This window comes from Chelonoidis abingdonii, chromosome 4, assembly GCF_003597395.2.
Source record: "Chelonoidis abingdonii isolate Lonesome George chromosome 4, CheloAbing_2.0, whole genome shotgun sequence".
Classification (NCBI taxonomy): Eukaryota; Metazoa; Chordata; order Testudines; family Testudinidae; genus Chelonoidis; species Chelonoidis abingdonii.
The window spans coordinates 72718369-72732265 of NC_133772.1; positions in this window are offsets into that span (position 1 = coordinate 72718369).

The window sequence follows — 13897 nt, forward strand, 5'->3', positions numbered from 1 at the left end:
TCCTCCAGGGCAAATTGGCAGAGGCCCTGGGGGGTTTTCACCTTCCTCCGCAGTGTGGGGCAAGAGTCTCTTAGTGGAGGATTCTCTGCACCTTGAAGTCTTTAAACCATGATTTGAGGACTTCAATAGCTCAGATATAGGTTAGGGGTTTATTACAGGAGTAGGTGGGTGAGATTCTGCGGTCTGCATTGTGCAGGAGGCCAGACTAGCTGATCATAATGGTTCCTTCTGACCTTAAAGTCTATGACATGGTCCTAGAGCCTAGGCTCCAGTCCAATCCCAGGATCTAACCCAAGCCCAGAAATCTACACAGCAAAGAAACAGCCCCACAGCCTGAGCCCCATGAGCCTGAGTCGCCTGGCACGGGCCAGACATGGGTGTCTAGTTGCTATTCAGTCATACCCCTCAGAGGGCTGGGTGTGGACACTAAGCTTGGGAGCCCTGAATCAGAGTCCTGATGAACTGTTTGTTACAATGATTGTCCTCTTTTAATCAGGTTTCTGGGAGAGGATAGAGTTTTGTTAAAAATCTGTCCTTCTTGCACTGGGCAGTTAAAGTGAATCAGTTCCTGCTCTATTTGGAGAAATTAAAGTGATGCACACCTGCAGTGAAAACTGGGCCATGAGGAGATATGATATGGTAATACCTGAAGCTTTACAAACACATCTAAGTTTTGAACTCTGATTACCAATCCTTTCTTCTATTGAAAAACAAGCATTGGAAATTTTATTTATGATTTACATTAATTTTCATCAGATGTTTCTTTTGCTTCAGTGGGCCTTATCAGTTCTCCCCTCCCTCCTTTTTACAGCATAGTCAAGCAAAATTTGCCTCTGGCACAGCAATCTTCTAATCACTAGTTCATGGTGTTTTAGCACATGCCTGCATCATTATGTGAAATTTAGTTCACTGGTGGATAACATACATTTACTCCAGAAAAAAAAAAAAAACCTAAAAAAAAAAAAAAAAAACCCCAAACATTTTTTTCCCTGTAATGCAGATGTTAATATCAACAATGAAAACTGCTCATGGAGTAGTGAATAAATAAGAAGTAATTGGATTATGGGGCTAATATACCAAGAAAGTGTTCTGGAGATGTTAAACCACAAAAGCAAAATTCCTCTGGTTTCTGTAGTGATCAGAACCCTGATTAAGTTAAAGCCTCGTGTTTTTAATTCTAAATGTCACTGTTTTGGGTTTTTTATTTGTAATTAATCCATAGATCTTAGTCCTAGAACTATTGTACATTAAACAGATGCTTGCTTTTCCCATCTGTGCCCTTTTGCCACCCAAAACTCCCTGTTCTGTTCCTTTGCTGCCTTCACTTACTGGCTGCAAATTCTCCAAGATCCTCCCTCATCCCTAGTGTGCTCCAGGGGGAGAAAGCAGATCAAAAAGTCCAGAAGGAAACACTTGAGAGGTGAGAACAAAGTATTCTCAGTGAAGGGGATCCAGCTATAGAATAACTTCCAAAGGTGATCAGGCAAATTCAGAACCTGGAAAGGCTGCAAAACCTTTGTCTTTGAAAATGCCTTTCCACCATAAATATGACACTCCCTTTGACCCCTAAACCCCACTAGACTGTATATATTATATACACACACATCCCACTCTAAGATCAAAAAAGAGAATTGGGGATTTTGCTAATTTTATTTAATTTAACTGCAAGGTGTTAGAATGCTATGGTGATGGGTGGCAGTATATAATCCTGAGATAGATGGATTTCAGTTGAAAATCACAGTCTCTGACTGCTCTCATTCTGATTTTCCTGCTGCTGCTACAATAAATCCCTGAGTATCACTAATGCTTGCCTAAACTTTTATCAGGGGAGGAGGGGGGAAGAGAGAGAAAATAGGCCCTGATCTGAAACCCAATTAAGTCTTTCCAGCATCCAAATGTAGGGCTGGAAGGGATCTGGAGACGTCATCAAATCCAGCCCCCTGTGCTGAGGCACATCCAAGTATACCTAGACCATACCTGACAGGTGTTGGTCTAACCTGTTCTTAAAAAACACTAATGGTGGAGATTCCACAACCTCCATTGCAAACCTTTTCCAGATCTAACTACCCTTATAGCTAAGAGTTTTTTAATTTCTTTCTAATATATAACCTAAAGTCCATTACTTCTTGTCCTACCTTCACTGGAAAGAGAATAACTGATCACCATCTTCTTCATAGCAGCCCTTAAGATATCTGAAGACTTATCATATTGCCTCTCAGTCTTCTTTTCTCAAGACTAAACATGACCAATTTTTTTAACCCATAGGTCAGGTTTTCTAACCCTTTTATCATTTCTGTTGCTCTCCTCTGGACCCTTTCCAATTTGCCTACATCTTTCCACAATACTCCACCTAAGTAGATTAGGACAGTTACCTCCTGTGTCTTATGTATAACATGCCCCAGAATGCAATTAACCTTTTTTGTAATTGCATCACATCGTTGAATCATATTCAATCTGTGATGCACTATAACCCCAGACCCTTTTTCAACAGTACTGTCACCTAGCCAGTTATTCCCCAGTTTCTAGTTTTGCACTTGATTTTTCCTTCTTAAGTGAAGTACTTTTCACTTATCTCTACTGAATTTCACTGTGTTGATTTCAGACCAATTAGTCAAGGTATTTTTGAATCCTTATCCTATCCTCCAAAGTGCTAGTAACACCTTTCAGGTGGTGTCATCTGAGACTTTTACAAGCATACTCTCCACTCCATTATCAAAGTCATTGTTGAATCAACCTCAGTGGGCTTTTGATCAGGCAATTTTTTTTTTTTGAGAAATAACAAAAATAATTTTAGTATGGATGATGTCCAAAACATATGATAACCAAAGCCACTCACTGGCAAATGTGTAGATTCATCCTGCAAGGTATAAAACATTCCCAACTCAGTTCTGAATGCTGAGCATCACACAGGATAAACACTCTCTCTTTGAAATTCTCTGTCTTAATCGGACCCACAATGTTCAATTGAAAAGATTTGTATGCGAGGATGATGTCTGTAAATGCAAAAACACATTTCCAGTGAAAAGACCGTTCTCATATACATGACTGCTCTGATAGTTATTCACTAAAGAGTGCAGTTTCACTTCTGAATCCCAGTTTCCAAGACACTTTTGTTCCCATAGCAAAGTGAATCCTAGATATCCTTTTAGAAGAGTTATTTACTACCACAGAAACAGCACATGGGACTTTACAACACTTATGTAGTAACTACATGTTTACTCTACTGGAAACAGTGGCAATAGAACAATTACTTTCAGCAAGACTACTGCATTATCTGATGATAATATGGTAAATAGCTCAAGGCAATGCTTTGTAATTTCTTCCTTGTTAGAAAATGCAATTTACTCATTTCCAGTTATTAGCCCAATGGGGTTCAAAAAGGGGGATATTTTTGCCACCTGGCATTGAACAACTTGGAAGGGTGAATTGTTCAAATGTTGCACAATAAGGTGCAATAGGAGAGGGTTATTTTGCCTCTCTTTAAGGCATTCAGCACTGGACATTTTCAAAATCTCACTTCTAGTAGTGGTTTATTAATGGGTCCATTTGGGTATGGAAAATGCTGTGTCTTTTATTTGCAATGATTTATTATTATTTCAGTTTCTATAAGAAAAGAATAAAGAAAGAAAAGACTCTTCAACCCCAATTTATTGAATTCAAGTTAACCAAAATTCTATCTTAAACTGAAGGCCAGTTATAAGCTCCTCAGGAGTGGACTTTTCAGAGCTGCAGAGCTTCTAAACTCCTTGACATTTAATCTGTACTCCTGTTGAGAACTCCTGTTGTGGTGGTAGGGGCAGCTTCTCCTTGGCCAGCAGGGCTTATGCACTTATCTTCAGCACATTAAAGACTTTATACAGGTAAATCTGGTTAAAATGGTCAGCCTAGGATAAGGCAGCTAGCTCTGAATAGTCAGGGGAGTTCTGCTTATCTAGCCCACCCTTTACAATGTTGGGGTTACATGAACCTTCTCCTATTGAAGTGCATGGAAAAATGTCAATTAACTTCAGCAGGGCAGGATTGGGCCCTATATGTATAAAGTCATTGGCTTGCTTACTAGCTGGACAGTATTTTCCAAATCAGTATTTAAAACGCAGTCACAGTTGCTTAACTTGTTGGCAAGCTATCAGGATGACTTGAGGCTCTGCATTTAAAAGGATTGGGGAGAGGCATCTTTTTGGGATGGAAGGTATTCTCCAATTTATATTAAAAGCTGAAACTTTGCTTGTCAGAATTGGCTTTAGGCAAGTGGAAAATTTAGGGTTTCTAAGTGGTTGAAGCAAGTTGAAAAAGAAGGCTGAGAATGACTTTCAGGTGTTTTAAATCTCTGTGGAGCAAGATGTCTACTTCAAGCAAGTTGTGAATCCTCACATCTCTTTTTTAGTAGAGTTTGCTTAGTTTCCTCTTAGCTTTGAAAAGGCATGGAAAGCTTTGTATAATATCTGCCTAGGGCTGTTTTACTTAAGAGCTAAATTATACAATTTCTCTTCCCTTACAGCATTTACGTTTAAATCAGCTAGATCTGCTCCAGTGGACCAAGGTATGGATAATGAGCATCATTTAATTCTCCCAGATGCTATTCTAGCAAGGGTTCTTTTCCTTTTAGAACATTACACAGGCTGGCTGATGTAATGGTCTTGTTTTCAGAGACTGGTACTTGATAATCTTAGATGCATAATAGATTCTGAAACAGCCTAGTTATATTTTAAGAGGGATGCTAAGAACAGTTAGGTATACAGTGAAAAACAATTAATAACAAAAAAACTCTGAAAAATACCCTGTATGCTCTCAGGTTAGACACTAAGGGGGATATTTTTCAATGCTAGGTGGCCATCATGTGCTTAATATCTATCAGGAAGTAGGGGTAACCTGACCACCTCTATGAGACTGAATTCAGTATAAATATTGTGTAGGCAAACAAGGAGGGACAGATTCTTGTACCTAACTTCTCTTTGTGCTGCTCTGCAAGGGGACTTAAAGCAGCCTCAGACAGGATTCTTGGATGCTGTAAAGTTGCCTTTATGTCATCTGACCTTGGGTATGTGGGCTAAGTGTGGGACATGCACAAGTTGGGAATGAGCAGAGCTGGTTTGCTGGGCGCACTAGCCCAACCCTCAGATGGAGTGGACAAAATGAATATAAAATGCTAGTAAATCAGAACAGTAATGTTTTATGCTCTCCTTGCACACGTCATTGACTGTACCGTGTGCAAGGCATTGGAGATCCAGGATCTCCATGCAATCATAGAATCACAGAAATGAGGAGCTGGAAGAGACTTTGAAAGGTCATCTAGTGCAATACTGTATGCTGAGTCAGGACCAGGTAAACCATTCCTGACAGGTGTTTGTCTAACCTGTTCTTGATAGGGATTCCCCATCTTTCCTTGGAAGCCTATTCCAAAGCTTAACTACCCTATAGTTAGAAAGTTTTTACCCCTAATATCTAACTTAAATTTCCCTTGTTGCAGATTAAGTCCATTACTTCTTGTCCTACCTTCAGTGGACATGGAGACTCACTATCCTCTTTATGACAATCCTTTACACATTCAAAGACTTATCACATACCCACTCCATCTTCTTTTCTCAACACTAGGTATACCTGTAAGTCAGTTTTTCTAGACCTTTCATCTTTTTTCTTATTTTTCCTCAGACTCTGTCCAGTTTGTTCACATTTTCTATAATAGGTGGGACCATTTCTAAAGAAGCCTTGCTATGCATGAGGGCATGCTAACAGATTCAATTTATATCAGCTAAGAAGAAAAGAGTCTTTCATTAAAAGGATTCTTAGTAGATGAGTGGTACAACAAGGTGACAAAGTTTATGATCTGCCTCAAATTGTGTAAATAATTGGTATAAGGTTGCTCTATATTTCTGCAGAATGACCCATCCATCTTTGTTTTTATCTCCCTGTTACTTTTAACTTTCCATCCTCAGCAGTGTTTCTTGACATTCTTCCCATTATCTTGGACAGGTTTTCTAATTTTCCTCTTGATAATGAAACCAGGCTTGCAGCCTAGAAATGCTACAACAGTCTCCTGTAGCCAGATATTTGAAACACCTAGCCATCTGCTTTTAATGATGTTGCTGAAAGACTACACTCAAAATAATATGCCTGGCATTTTTTAAGGACAACAGAACTTTGTAATAATATATTGACTCACAGATTTTTAAGGCCAAATTGGACCACTGGAATCACCTTGTCTGACCTCTGGCATAATACATGCCATAGAATTTCACCAACTGATTCCTGCATCACATCCAGTAATTTCTGATTGAACTAGTGCATAAATTTTAGAAAGAATTGCCTGAGATTATTGCTGGAGAAAGAGTTGGCACCAGAGGATGAAGAATCAAATGAATTTGCTAAGCTCACACCCATGAAAGCTGCTGTCTTCATGGATACCATTGAGTCACAGCAGAGGGATGAAGAATAAACCAGACCAACAGCCACCAGATGGAATTTTTCAAATTGTTTCTATTTCCTTCCTTTTCTTAAATTTCCCTCTCAGTTTTTCTATATATGCCCCAGAATAAATTGTTGCAGTGGTGGTAAAGTACCTGAATAGAAGGTTTACTCTATTTAAATGACAAGAGATTTACAAAATTTGTTTTCCATCTTCTATACAGTGTAAAAGAATTGCAGATTTAACATCAAAATAAGATGCATTTTGGAGTAGATTAAAAGCCACTATGGACCATCTAGTAAAATGCAGCCAATTACAATGATAGTGTGTTGACGTCTTCCAAACATCACTATGTATGACAGATATGCTTATCCTTTCATGACTTGCCAGTCAGATGTGACAGTGATAAAACATGCAAAAAAGCATATAAAGGAAGAAAAGTCCTTATTCAAGGAAGGATTTGGATGTTGTGCAGTAAAGGAGGCCTGGACCCACACACTGAACAATGAGGGAGAAGCACAATAATCAACAACTGCCTCATTCATTGGGCATCACATATTGTATACACTGATAAAGGGGAAGCATCACTAGAAAACTAGTGTGTGACCATTAGAGATTTTTGTGATGTGAATGCAGCAGGAGTCAGAGTTAAGGTTGCACCTTTACAATTTCCTGAATTTTGACTGTTTATTAGCAACTGTCACATTCTGTCAATGCACTTATTTTGTAGCTCTCAGATAGTTCTGAAACTTATTATATAGATCTCATCTTTACATACAAGGTATTCTGTAGCAGAATTCCTCCCCAGGCTCTCACAGAGACACAGTTCCTCTCTATCCCTTAATCTGTGTAAAGTGCACAATTTAGCTCCATGTAGGGACGAATTATCTACATTTACAGATGAAATAAAAATGGAGATATTAGGTGATTTGTCCATGATCAGAGGGAATTCGTGACAAAACTATAGTTACAGCTGAATTCTTGGCTTCCACCCCTTTCTGTTGACAGAGACCAGCAGGCAGCACCTCTCTCTCTCTTTTCTAACATTACATTTGTGCCCAGTAATTCAACTCTTTCACAGTCTGTTTTTAAACTGATCCTATGTCCTACTGTAACAAAGCTGTGAGTACCAACAAGTGCCAACTAAACCAGTCATGTAGCATTAGGACCTTCCAATCCAAAAACACAGGACTTTGTGACTTCAGCTAATGGGAAGTCTCCATCAGCTAGCACTGCATCAGTCAGAGCATGACTTTTATCCTGTCTGCAGGCTGCAGACAGACTCCAGCGTCAATGTGGTCCCATGCTCATCATTACATTACAATGCATCCACACTGATTTGACAGATCAAGTTTATCTGTACAGCCATTTGTTCTGTCTTAATCTATCATTGCAGGATAAGAAATATATTAAAGCCCTTGTTAGTGTTTGGATAGTAGTCTAGGACATTGTCCACACTAGGAAAAAAATTGTGAATTTAAATGTGTTAGCTAATACTTGTTAACTACCACATGTTAAAATAATAGATTTGACAAGGTAGTTATAGTTTTAACATATATAGGGCTGAGGTAAACCCTACAGAAGAACTGTAAGATAAAAAGTGATCTCACAAAATTGGGTGACTTGGCAACAAAATGACAGATGAAATCTAGTGTTGATAATGGCAAAGTAAAATACATTGGAAAACATAATCCCAACTATACATACAAAATGATGGGGCCTTATTTAGCTGTTACCATTCAAGAAAGAGGTCTTGAAGTCATCATGAATAGTTCTCAGAACAAATCTAATCTATGTGCAGTGGCAGTCAAAAAAAATAAAAATAAAAACTCTAACTGAATGTTATGAACCATTAGGAAAGGGATCGAAAATACCATACCCACCACTATATAAATGCATGGTACATCCTGTCACAGGGTGCGCCATTCACTGTTAGTCTGGTGCCTCCTCCTGGTCACTCTAGGGATTAGCTCATGAGGTCAACACCCCATCCCGTGGTTGCATGCTGTCATTCTCTCTCTTGCTGGTCTGCAGCCCCTCTCTTGCTCCAGGAACAACAGCATCCTCTTCATTATTTGGTTCTCCAGCTAGGTCACTATCTGTGTTTCTCTCGGGGTACAGTCCTTCAAATTCTCTGTTGCTCCCAGTGATCCAGGGAGGTTTCCAGTTCAGTACCCCATGCCTGGTCTATGCCATGCCCTCAATGGCTAGTAGGGGAACCTGGGCCCACCGACTACTCTGGGCTCCACCCCACAGACCCTACTCCAAGCAGTTCTGCACGCACATGCTTGCTCATGCACTCTCTCTCTTTTCTCAGGGAGCTATTGCCCTTTCCCAGCAGCCCTTTTTGTTGCCAGCTTCCTGGATTTATGAGCCCCATCTGTTCCTGTCCAGCTGAGCCTACTTGCAATCCATTCCCTGCTTTTTGGTTCTCCCTCCAGGGGCAGCCAGTGGAGTTAACTGGCCTACCTGACCACCTTAACTCCTTCCAGTCCTGTGTGGAGTGGACACAGAGCACAGGCCCACACCTTGAATACTGCATGCAGTTTTGGTCACACTAACTCAAGAAAGATATATTAGAATTGGAAAACGTACAGAGAAGGGTCACAAAAATGATTAGGAATATGGAACAGCTTCCATATGAGGAGAGATTAAAAAGACTGGAACTGTTCATCTTAGTAAAGAGACAACTAAGGAGGGCTAAAATAGAAGTCTATAAAATCATGACTGGTGTGTAGAAGGTAAACAGAGATGTTATTTACCCCATAACCCCTTCATAGAGGGAGTTAGTGAGAAAACTATAAATAACAGCTCAGTTCTTCCACTACTCTGTTGACATTCACTCTCTTTCCTTACATGAAATGACCTTCTCATAACACAAGAACCAATGAAATTAACAGGCATCAGGTTAAAAGCAGACATAAAAGAGTACAGTCAACCTATGGATTGTCAAACCAGGGGATGTTTTGAAGGCCAAAAGTATAAGATGTTCATGGACAATAGGTTTATCAATGGCTATTAGATAACATGTTCAGGGACACAAACCAAGGTCTGAGTGTCCCTAAGCCGCTGACTGGATGACAAGGGATGGATCACCTGATAACTGTCCTATTCTATTCATTCCCTCTGAAGCCTCTGGCACTACCTACTGTCAGAAGACAGGATACTGGGCTTTATGGACAATTGGTCTGACCCAGTATTGCCATTCTTATTTTGTTATGTTCTTAACCAATTTAGGTGTGTGGCAGGGTGCTGGGCAAAGAGTGCTTACTCAGCCCTCTGCTATGCCAGTTACAATTGAGGGGAGTTGGAGCAGGTTGAATAGGCCTGTGCCTGCCTGGCAACTAACAGTTGCCTGCCTAATTAGCCAGGGGCTATAAAAGGGCTGGGAGGGAGGGAGGGAGGAAGGAAGCTGGAGAGAGGGTAGAGGTAAAGAGGGATTGCTGTGCTGTTCTGTGCTGTGCTGTGCTGCTTGTAAAGCCTGGCTGTGAAGCAAACCTGTATATAGTTTGCAAGGTGGGGGAAATAGCTACAAATAAAGTGCATTGATGATTGCATGGACCTGAGACATCCCTAACCAGTTTTTGAGGAGAGCAGGCACATAAGCTAGCAGATCCCAGCTGTGCTGCGCTACAAGGTGTCTCTATAGGATTTACCATAATCAGCTAAATGTATTAAAACTATAACATGTCTTGTCCACTCTAGGATTTTAACATGATCCCTTTCTCCTACTGAAGACCAGGCCTTAGTAGAAAGAAATTGGGATCATTGTACATTATTGCCAAAACAATGTGAAACTTTTGCACATATACTGAAATGAGTGCATTTTGACTTGTCACTTTGGCTTCCCAGATGGTGATCAAAATTCTGCTTATTTCTATCCTCTGCAGTTTCATGGGTTTTTTTGTTTATTTGTTTGCCTTAAGGGGAAAATAGTTTTCTGAAGCAAATTGAACCTATATCAGGAAAACAACCAGGGAATGTATAAACTGATGGGAATTTGTGAACTTTGATGTAATTCAGGACCATTTTTCAGTTTTGCTGTAAATATTTCTCATAGACAACTTCAACTAGTTTTGTTTGTTTATAGTCTCTTGGAGAGGCAGAATGCTTGAGAAAATAGACATGGGTGAGGGAATCAAAATTCCTGGGCTCTATTACTGATTCTGCTACTGACTCAATTCATCACTTTAAACAAGTCACCTAACATATATATCCCCATGTTTAATCATCTGTAAAATGGGAAAATATCATTATCTCAGTTGTTTCATTAATTACTTAATGTTTATAAATGGCTTCAATGGCTTCTAATGAAAGGTTCTTTATAAATAATACTTGTAGCTGACTTGCATTTTGGTGAAATGTATGAATTTTTGTATAATATTCATAAACCACAACATCCAAAGGAACAAAAATCTGAATGTATAGGGACCAATGTTTGATGTAGCGTGGGCCTGAATTTACATACAGTACTAAATAACATCAGGCTAAAAAATGCATTTTAAACTTGTGTTATCCAGAGAGATTTGAAACAAAGGCAAACACATGCCAGCATTCAGCTGTGCTTTATGCACAAAAAATACAGAGTGTGAGGAATAGCAACAGGAATTGATCTTGCAGCTCAGAGCAGCACGAGAGAATATTTTAATTCATATTCTCAAGTGCTCGCAGCACTTCCCATCACTACTTTGCTATCACTGTATCTCCTGTCATGGTGTGGTAAAGAACTCAGTGATAGAGAAACAGAAGTACTTCCAAGGTCGACAGACAGAAACATACTGTTCTCTTTATGTTTGTTAATAGGCCATAATAATTTGTTCACAAACTGAGGAGAAGCCATTCTGTCATACTGCAGTGGGATAACTGGCAATGTTTCCATTACTCTGAAAAACTGTTCCTCTGCTAGACTAGGAAAACATTCTGATATCTTGGGATCTAAAATAAAAGCTGCAGAGTACCCTCAACTGGAGTAAGTGGAATCTGGGGGTACTCAGTACCTTGCAGGATCAAGTCCAGTGTTAATAATATACAGTTCCTAATATCCTATTTAAAGAACTTTGGAGATAAGAATTAAATTTAATGCCATTATTTTTCCCTAAAACTGACTGATCATGTGTGTATTTATATTTTACGTGGCTAGAATATCAGAAAGATAAAATTCACTCATGACCTGATCTGTGATATGCTGAGTATCAGTGAGGGTGCCCAGTAGCATGAATGATCAGGCAGTTAGAGAAAAAAGAGAAGCAGGACTGACTTCTAAAACAATATGGTTGATTCTGAAAAAAGCCTTTGTGAACTGGAATGGATAATCCAGTTTAGAAAAATAAAGTATTTACAATTCGTAGCACCTTTTTAATTTCTCTAGATTGTATTTGTTTTAATGAAAAAAAATGCCAAAGTCCTTAATTACTGGGCTTGCAGAAAAAGTCCTTCAGCTGCTCAGTGAAAAGTCAAAGTTCTTTGAGCTGTAGATGGTTCTGTTGCACAACTGATAAGTTTCACAGGTATCATTAGCTGAGCTTCTAACTTCCTCAAGTTGAAGTTTCGTGTGTCTCCAGCAAACAAATTCTTCTGGTATTATCAACAGAGCTTGTCATCTCCTTGTTCTCGAGTTACCAAAGTGATGTAAACTCATTGCTTTGGAGTTAAGCTTCTTGCTATATTTGTAAGCACTGGCACTGCCCACTGAGTTTACAATATCCTCCTGCTTCAACAGGAAAGCCTGTAAATTCCTATACTTAAACACCTATGGAGTTACTATGTGCCCACTGCATTCAGTGGCAAATGATGTCTCTGGTGCCACCTATTCAATTCTTCTACATCCCTGGGGTAAGGACTTCGGTTGACTCTGTACAAGGTTTATAATGTTCCCTGTGCACTGCCCAATCATCCACTAAGCCTCCCAAAAGAAAAATAAATATAACAAAATAATATTTATCAAAAGTTCTAAGAGAAAACATCTCACATAAAAATATTTCAACATCAATTATGAAAGGAGAGATGGAATTAGCCACTAAATCTTGGAGATCAAGTAATAGCCCATCTTCATCTATTAAATTATTATAATTAATTTTCCTTGAGACACTACTGAAATCTCTCATACCTCAATATTTTACATTCACATTATGTAAAACTCTGTGCAAGGTTGCCATAGATCAGAATATTGGTCTGGCTGAATTGCTTTTCTTTCATACTTTGTGATTTCTTGTAGATGACTATCGTATAAGGGCTGGATTCTTGACCCACACAATATAGTGTCTAAAATGCAAATGATCTTGGTTGGTGTCAGTAGGCTCTACCTTAATAAAATTAATAAAATAAAATATATTTGAAATATTCATCTCTCAACCACAGCCATAGCTATTAAGGACCATTCTTTTTGCTAAAATCAGTGCTATCATCTAAAACTGATAGTCATAGACTAGGAATAATATTAGGGTGAGCATCATCTTAGAAGGATGTGCTCTATGGCATTTCCATCATATGAACAAACATTATCTTCATTTTTTTTATTCTTCCAGCCTTGGTCCTATTTTGTGACTTGCATGAGCCTGGTTCTTTGGATTATGAAAGCCCAGCAAATCCTATGTAAAGTCTTAAACTCCACTGATCCCTCTTCTAGGTCCATTGCAGTCTTCTGCACATTGTTCAAGATGTTCTCCAAAGTCACAGTCGTGATGTTCCTACAAAGTTTGAACCTGATCCTGACTTAAATGGAAGCAAGATCAATCTTGTCATATTATCAAATAATCTTCAGCCCCATGCTGGATTAATTTTATTAATTATATATTATTTTTATTATTTATTTTGCTGATGAAGGTGTTGATCCTGCAAGTACTTGTGCATTATTGTCACCTAGGAGTGGGGACTTTATGTGGATACAAATCAGGTTAAGTGCTAGAGCCAAGATTTTCCAAACAGGACTAGAGATTTTGGGTGCCCAAACTGAGACATGTTAAAAGAAGCCTGACTTTTAGATGACACTTACTCAGCATTTTCTGAGAAGTATTCCCTTTAAAGTGTCTGAAGCTGGGCATCCAAAATTACTACCTATTTTTAGAAATCTTGACCTAGATGTAGTCTGCTTTTCTGATCACACAGAAACACAAGAATTGCTACTGGATAAGAGTCACAGTACATCTAATCCAGTATCATCTCTCCAACAGTGTTCAGTACCAGCTGCTTCAGTGAAAGATGCAAAAAAATGTGCAGTGGAAAACTGTGGGATAATTTGAAACCAAAGGAAGCCTCCTTCTAATCTCCAAAAATTAGAGGTTAACTGAAGTTATAAAGCATGAGATTTTTATATTTGTAACAAAAAAAAGTTACTGTTATAGCTCTGGCTATTCTTTTATCCATATAACTGTCTAATCCCTTTTTTGTCTTGTTAAATTCCAGGCTTCAACAAAATTCTGTGGAAATGAATTCCACAATTTAATCAATAGTAAATCTAATGCCCCTTCCCTTAGACCGTGAACAATCAAACTGCTC